Source organism: Spinacia oleracea, chromosome 2, assembly GCF_020520425.1.
Source record: "Spinacia oleracea cultivar Varoflay chromosome 2, BTI_SOV_V1, whole genome shotgun sequence".
Taxonomy (NCBI): domain Eukaryota; kingdom Viridiplantae; phylum Streptophyta; class Magnoliopsida; order Caryophyllales; family Amaranthaceae; genus Spinacia; species Spinacia oleracea.
This window is the reverse complement of record NC_079488.1, coordinates 10096536-10104221: the sequence shown is the minus strand read 5'-3', so window position 1 is coordinate 10104221 and position 7686 is coordinate 10096536. Positions and strand designations below refer to the sequence as shown.

The 7686-nt window shown below is 40.2% G+C and overlaps 1 pseudogene; it reads right to left on the bottom strand.

Moving 5' to 3' along the window:
- Positions 1-422: 422 nt before the first annotated feature.
- LOC110800046 (12-oxophytodienoate reductase 3-like) overlaps positions 423-7686 on the bottom strand; it is a 116567-nt pseudogene continuing 109303 nt past the window's right edge.

Here is a 7686-nt window from a genome sequence, read left to right as displayed (position 1 = left end):
AGCGACTGTGCAAGTATTAACTGGGTATTACTGTCGAGTGAATGGTGGAAGAAATCATTAAGTTTATTCTTGACACAAGAGGTGAATGAGAGAGAAAATAAATTTATTTATGTACCCTTATTTGTTTTAACTGTTTTAATAAATATGACACCAAAAAGGAAATAACAAATTTATCCATCGTTAATTATAATTTGGAGGATAGCTATAAGCTCTATTTTGATGATAATTGTCTACCATATTTCATATAAATTTATGTTTATATTATAAATCGTGCATCACACGGGTATTATACTATTTGCTTTCTAAACAAGAGAAAAAAACTTTAAGTTGTCCTTGTAAGGTACACCCAGTTATACCATGCATAAACCTTTGCAAATCACAATGCAACTTCTTTCCTAAGAACTAATTAATTACGAGGTAGTTTACTCTTCTCCTAAAAAAGGATAATCAGTATAACCCAAAACAGGATCATGAGTATAAAAAGTACTCCTATCATACTTATTTAATGGTGCATTAACCTTAAACCTATCCACTAAATCAGGATTAGAGATAAAAAGTCTTCCAAAAGCAACCAAATCAGCATCACCTTGACCTAAATCTTGCATCCCAAGTTCCTTAGTATAACCACCACTACTCACAAAACTCCCTTCAAATGCATCCCTTAATTTCCTCAACAATTTTGCATCGGCTTTCGCTTCCTCGGCTTATCGACCACCCCTTGGGCCATGAACCGGGGTGGGTCACGTGGAGGTAAGCGAGTTTTGAACCTAATTCGGTTTGTAGTTTGTTGAGGCGGTCCATGACGGCTAGCCCTAGTTCAAGTGGGTTCGAGTCAAGGGCATCAAAGTGGTCTATGGCTGGTGAGATTCTAACAACAACATTTTCAGCTCCTATTGCTTCTACGACGGATTGTACCACTTGGGTTAGGAACCGGGTTCACGATCGTTGATTGCATCCTTGAGGAATTGGTCGATTAGGTAACCATGTGCTCCATGTATCTCCACTCCATCAAAACCTATAAAATGTTTGTAATGACAGTTAGTCTAGCTTTATTCTCTTCGCATTATTTTTATAAATAGACGCGAAAAGTCATATCAGAAAAAACAAAAAGCACCCAAAGAAAACATTCAATCTAGATGAGAATAGAGCAAATTAGACCAGATTAGATGAAGCGAAGAAGGCAGTCTTAAGATGTGCTACATATGAAAAGAGATTAAAAAAATGATATTACATGTTCAAATCATAACATTAAGGTATTCGAAAATAAATGGCCGGTTTTAATTACTCTAACCTCTTGATACCATGTTATACGTGAGTATATTTGTCTTAGAATTCTATCTAGATTAATTACGGATTGAGCAATGACTTGGTTTAGTGGAAAGGATTGTAACTTTCGACTAAAAGGTTGGGTGTTAAAGAATTTAAGAAACAATGTCTAGAGAGAGAGAGAGAAAGAGTGAGAGAGAGAACCATCCCTCCAACCAGAACAACCCCAATGAGAGCTGGATTAAGGTCACACGACGGAAAACACCCAAAACCCCTCCCCCACCACCGCCGCACCAGGCAACAAAAACAATATTCATAAATCACCTCCCCATCGACACCAGACCTTCCGACATTGATGGACTGTTTAGAGCTTTCGGAGACATCTCTAACATAGTCATCCCTCCCATCCAGAGACAATATGGCTCCTACCGTTTTGCTTTCATCAAATTTGCAGAACCATCCTCACAGAAACATGCCATACGCGAAATGGATGGAATCAAATTGGAGGGGATGAAACTACAAGTCCAACGGGCAAAATCCGATACCCCTGCGACAGCAATGGCAGTAAACCCCCCCCCCCCCCCAATCCAAAAAACCCACACACAAAACCATCCCACACCACCGAAAATCCTCCCTGCGGGACCACCGAACCTATAGAGAAGTCTCCACCCCCAATCAAGCAGAGAGCAAAAATCCTGAAAAACCCTAACCCGATTGAACCACAACCCTTCCTGCAGCAAATAAAGGACCCAAAACCCGACTACTTTACCAAAAAACCATCGGGAGCCAGGATTGCCAGCTTAAAGATCCTTGGTAAAGACACAGTAGATGCAAGGAATAATATTTCCGTAGAAGAAATTGACGAGGAATTCGCGCTTGTGATTGAAGGCCACAGAACACAAGAAAATCATGATGTTTTTAAAAGAAGCGTTTTTGCAGTGGCCCAATCATCACAGACATCATCAGAAATACTCGACAATATTCTGGCAGAAGGCGTTAATTGTTTGACGATTAAGCCTATGGGGGGCGTCTTACACCTGGTTACTTTTGTCACAATGGAAGACAAAACTGCAATGATTGAGAGTAAGTGGTTAGACAGGTGGTTCATGGGGATAAGGAATGTGAATGACACGGTTGCCTCTCAATGGAGACAAACAATTATGAAAATTTATGGTGTCCCTCTCACTGCCTGGAATTATGGAAATTTCCACAAGATCAGAAGTGTTAGGTTATGATACATATGACAATTCATAAATCATGCGGAAAAACCATAAAGCCAGGAAAGCATATTATTTACACATAATCATTTAGCATAGAATAGATGCATACATGTTGTAGCGTGCCTTCCCTAGCTGCGCCCGAACCGAACAAGAACAAGTCTTTAGGACTCCAAATGTCGTCCCTCCGTAGATAGTCCACAGTACGTCCGGATCCGCCTCAAGTTAGACCAACTAGAATCGTCCTTAAGGTGCTTAGGAATTCCGGCTAGTGTTTGCAAGTGTATGGCTGATTTTTATTTCAAAAACTTACCCTTTGAATACTTCAATCGTACCCATAAATTGTGACCCTAGGCACCTATTTATAGGAGTATGGAAAAGGAATTGTAATCCTACTAGGATGTGGATTTGCTAGTTAGAACTTTATTAGGAATCTAAATAACAAAGGAAATCTAATAGGATTAGGATTTTAATCTTTGCACAAATCCTAATAGGATTAGGATTTCCCGCACAAGCATTGCACAAGCCGTGCACCCGCGCAAGCCTTGCGGCCCACGACAGGCGCACAGCCCACGCTGCTGTGCTGCGCTCGCGCGCCCTTGGCTGGGCCTGGCCTTGCGCTGGGCCTGGTCGAGGCGTGCGTTGGTGCGTGCGGCTTGCTGGGCGATGGCCTGGCTTCGTGCTGGGCCTTCGTCTAGCGGGCCTCGTCCGATGCTAATTCGTACGATACGCTTCCGATTAAATTCCCGATTCCGGAATTCATTTCCGATACGAACAATATTTAATATTTCCGATTCCGGAATTAATTTCCGTTTCGAACAAATATTTAATATTTCCGTTTCCGGAATTATTTTCCGATTCCGATAATATTTCCGATTCTGACAATATTTCCGTTTCCGGCAATATTTCCGATTCCGGCAATATTTCCATTTCCGATAATATTTTCCGATACGTACCATGTTTCCGTTTCCGGCAACATCTACGACTTGGATAATATTTATATTTCCGATACGATCCATATTTCCGTTTCCGGCAATATCATCGTTTCCGGAGTATTCATTTCTTGCCTGTGACGATCTCTGCTCCCACTGAAACCAAGATCCGTCGATTCCGAATATCCATAGATAGAGTATTTAATGCCATTAAATACTTGATCCGTTTACGTACTATTTGTGTGACCCTAAGGGTTCAGTCAAGAGTAAGCTGTGGATTAATATAATTAATTCCACTTGAACTGAAGCGGCCTCTAGCTAGGCATTCAGTTCACTTGATCTCACTGAATTATTAACTTGTTAATTAACAAGTGCGCATTTCCTAATTCCTTTGTCGCTCGATGCTTGCTCTTGAACATAAGGTAAGAGTTGTCATCCTTATTATGTCCAGAGGTGTTTCTCGGTTTCAGAGTTCAACTGATCGAATAAACAGATAATCATAACCTATGATTCATCCGAGCACGGCCATGCATTTCACAGTTTCTAGCTCTCCGAGTGGCCTTGTACAACTTTTAAGCATCTCATCCCGATTTATGGGAGGACAATCCCAATCTTGCGATCTTGAGATTAGACTTCGTTTGATAGGTGATTACCTGAGCGTTGCCTTTATAGCCTCCTTTTACGGTGCGACGGTTGGTCAACGTCAAAGCAACCAGTTCTCAAACAAGTAATCTCAAATCACTCAGGTATTGAGGATTTAGTGTCTAATAATTTTAATGAAATTTACTTATGACAGATTTTCATCTCTTACAGTAAAGTTTCATAGGTCTGTCCGATACTAGTCTTCCCAAAGTAAGTATCTATGCAAATGATTATGACATTTCCATGTCCACATAGTTCAAGAAACAGAACTACTAGTCATCTTGCATTCTAGTCGTCTAACGTTTTCTATGCGTCCAATTTTATAGAAAACTCCGACTAGGGACCATTTTCAACTTTTGACATTCAAGTTCACTTGATAGACATTTCTTAGTCACAGGACTGGTCCTGACAGTCTATCTTGAATATATTGTCAAATTGAAGGGACTCATCATTTAATAAACCACAAATTAAATGGAAAAATGAATTCTATTCATTTATTGTGAATGATTAACCAATAATGTTTTACAAAGATTTAAACTCTAAAAATTTAAAACATTAAACAAGGATATCAAAGCCATTCTCCAATATGCTTGATTCCCATAGCTGCAGTGTGCGAGTTGTGCTTCGCCTGCGGCAGAGGTTTAGTCAATGGATCTGATATGTTGTCATCAGTTCCAATCTTGCTTATCTCGACTTCTTTTCTTTCAACGAACTCTCGTAGAAGGTGAAATCTACGAAGTACATGCTTGACTCTCTGGTGGTGTCTAGGCTCCTTTGCCTGTGCAATAGCTCCGTTATTATCACAATACAGGGCTATTGGTCCTTTAATTGAGGGGACTACACCAAGTTCTCCTATGAACTTCCTTAGCCACATAGCTTCCTTTGCTGCTTCATGTGCAGCAATGTACTCCGCTTCAGTTGTAGAATCCGCAATGGTGCTTTGCTTAGCACTTTTCCAGCTTACTGCACCTCCGTTGAGGCAGAAGACAAACCCAGACTGTGATCTGAAATCATCTTTGTCGGTTTGGAAACTTGCGTCCGTATAGCCTTTGACAATTAATTCATCATCTCCACCATAGACCAGGAAGTCATCTTTGTGCCTTTTCAGGTACTTCAGAATATTCTTGGCAGCAGTCCAATGCGCCTCTCCTGGGTCTGACTGGTATCTGCTCGTAGCACTGAGTGCGTACGCAACATCCGGGCGTGTACATATCATAGCATACATTATTGAACCAATCAATGATGCATATGGAATCCCATTCATTCGTCTACGCTCATCAAGTGTTTTTGGGCTATTCCATGAGACATGGGTAGGTAGCCTCGCTTGGAGTCTGCCATCTTGAACCTATCAAGCACCTTATTGATATAAGTGCTTTGACTAAGTTCAATCATCTTTTTAGATCTATCTCTGTAAATCTTGATGCCCAATATGTACTGTGCTTCTCCTAGATCCTTCATCGAAAAACATTTCCCAAGCCAAATCTTGACAGAGTTCAACATAGGAATGTCATTTTCGATAAGTAATATGTCGTCGACATATAATACTAGAAAAGCAATTTTGCTCCCACTGACCTTCTTGTATACACAAGATTCGTCTGCGTTCTTGATGAAACCAAAGTCACTGACTGCTTCATCAAAACGTATATTCCAGCTCCTGGATGCCTGCTTCAATCTGTAGATTGATTTCTTTATCTTGCATACCTTTTTAGCATTCTTTGGATCCTCAAAACCTTCAGGCTATGTCATAAACACAGTTTCTGTTAAAACGCCGTTTAAGAAAGCAGTTTTGACATCCATCTGCCATATTTCGTAATCGTAATATGCAGCGATTGCTAACATTATCCGAATAGACTTTAGCATTGCAACTGGTGAAAAGGTTTCATCGTAATCCACACCGTGGACTTGCCTGTAACCTTTTGCAACCAATCTAGCTTTGAAAACTTCAAGTTTCCCATCCTTGTCCTTTTTCAGTTTGAAAACCCATTTGCTTCCAATGGCTTTGTAGCCATCCGGCAAATCGACCAAATCCCATACTTGGTTTTCAGACATGGAGTCTAATTCAGATTTCATGGCTTCTTGCCATTGCTTGGAGCTAGGGCTCGTCATAGCTTGTTTGTAAGTCGCAGGTTCATCACTTTCAAGTAATAGAACGTCATAGCTCTCGTTCGTCAAAATACCTAAGTACCTTTCCGGTTGAGATCTATATCTTTGCGATCTACGCGGGGTAACATTTCTAGATTGGCCATGATTCTCACCAGATTCTTCTAAAGATCTCTGAGTTTCATCCTGAATGTCATCTTGAGCATTCTCTAGAGTTTGTTGTTCGACTCGAATTTCTTCGAGGTCTACTTTTCTCCCACTTGTCATTTTGGAAATGTGATCTTTCTCCAAAAAGACACCATCTCGAGCAACAAACACCTTGTTCTCAGATGTATTGTAGAAGTAATACCCCTTTGTTTCCTTTGGATAGCCCACAAGGATACATTTGTCGGATTTCGGATGAAGTTTGTCTGAAATTAATCGTTTGACGTATACTTCACATCCCCGAATCTTGAGAAAAGACACATTTGGAGGCTGTCAAAACCATAACTCATATGGAGTCTTTTCGACAGCTTTAGACGGAGCTCTATTTATAGTGAGTGCAGCTGTATTTAGTGCATGTCCCCAAAATTCTAATGGAAGTTCGGCCTGACCCATCATTGACCTGACCATGTCTAGCAAGGTTTTGTTCCTCATTCCGATACACCGTTCCATTGTGGTGTTCCAGGAGGAGTCAATTTTGATAGAATTCCACATTCTTTCAGATGGTCATCAAATTCATAGCTCAGATATTCACCGCCTCTATCAGACCGCAGTGCCTTAATATTCTTGCTTAATTGATTCTCTTCTTCACTCTGAAATTCCTTGAATTTGTCAAAGGATTCAGACTTATGCTTCATTAGGTAGACATAACCATATCTACTGAAGTCATCAGTGAAAGTGATAAAGTAGCTGAAACCACCTCTAGCATTTGTACTCATTGGTCCACATACATCTGTATGGATTAAACCAAATAGTTCAGTTGCTCTTTCTCCAACTTTAGAGAAAGGTTGCTTTGTCATTTTGCCAAGTAAACATGATTCGCATTTACCATAATCCTCTAAGTCAAATGGTTCTAGAATTCCTTCCTTTTGAAGTCTTTCTAAGCGTTTCAAGTTTATATGGCCTAATCGACAATGCCACAGATAGGTGAGATCTGAATCATCCTTTTTGGCCTTTTTGGTATTTATGTTATAAACTTGTTTGTCGTGATCTAATAAATAAAGTCCATTGACTAATCTAGCAGATCCATAAAACATCTCTTTAAAATAAAACGAACAACTATTGTCTTTTATTAAAAAGGAATATCCCTTAGCATCTAACCAAGAAACTGAAATGATGTTTTTAGTAAGACTTGGAACATGGAAACATTCTTCCAGTTCCAAAACTAGCCCGGAGGGCAACGACAAATAATAAGTTCCTACAGCTAATGCAGCAATCCGTGCTCCATTTCCCACTCGTAGGTCGACTTCACCCTTGCTTTACTTTCTACTTCTTCTTAGTCCCTGTGGATTGGAACATAAGTGTGAGCCACAACCTGTATCTAATAC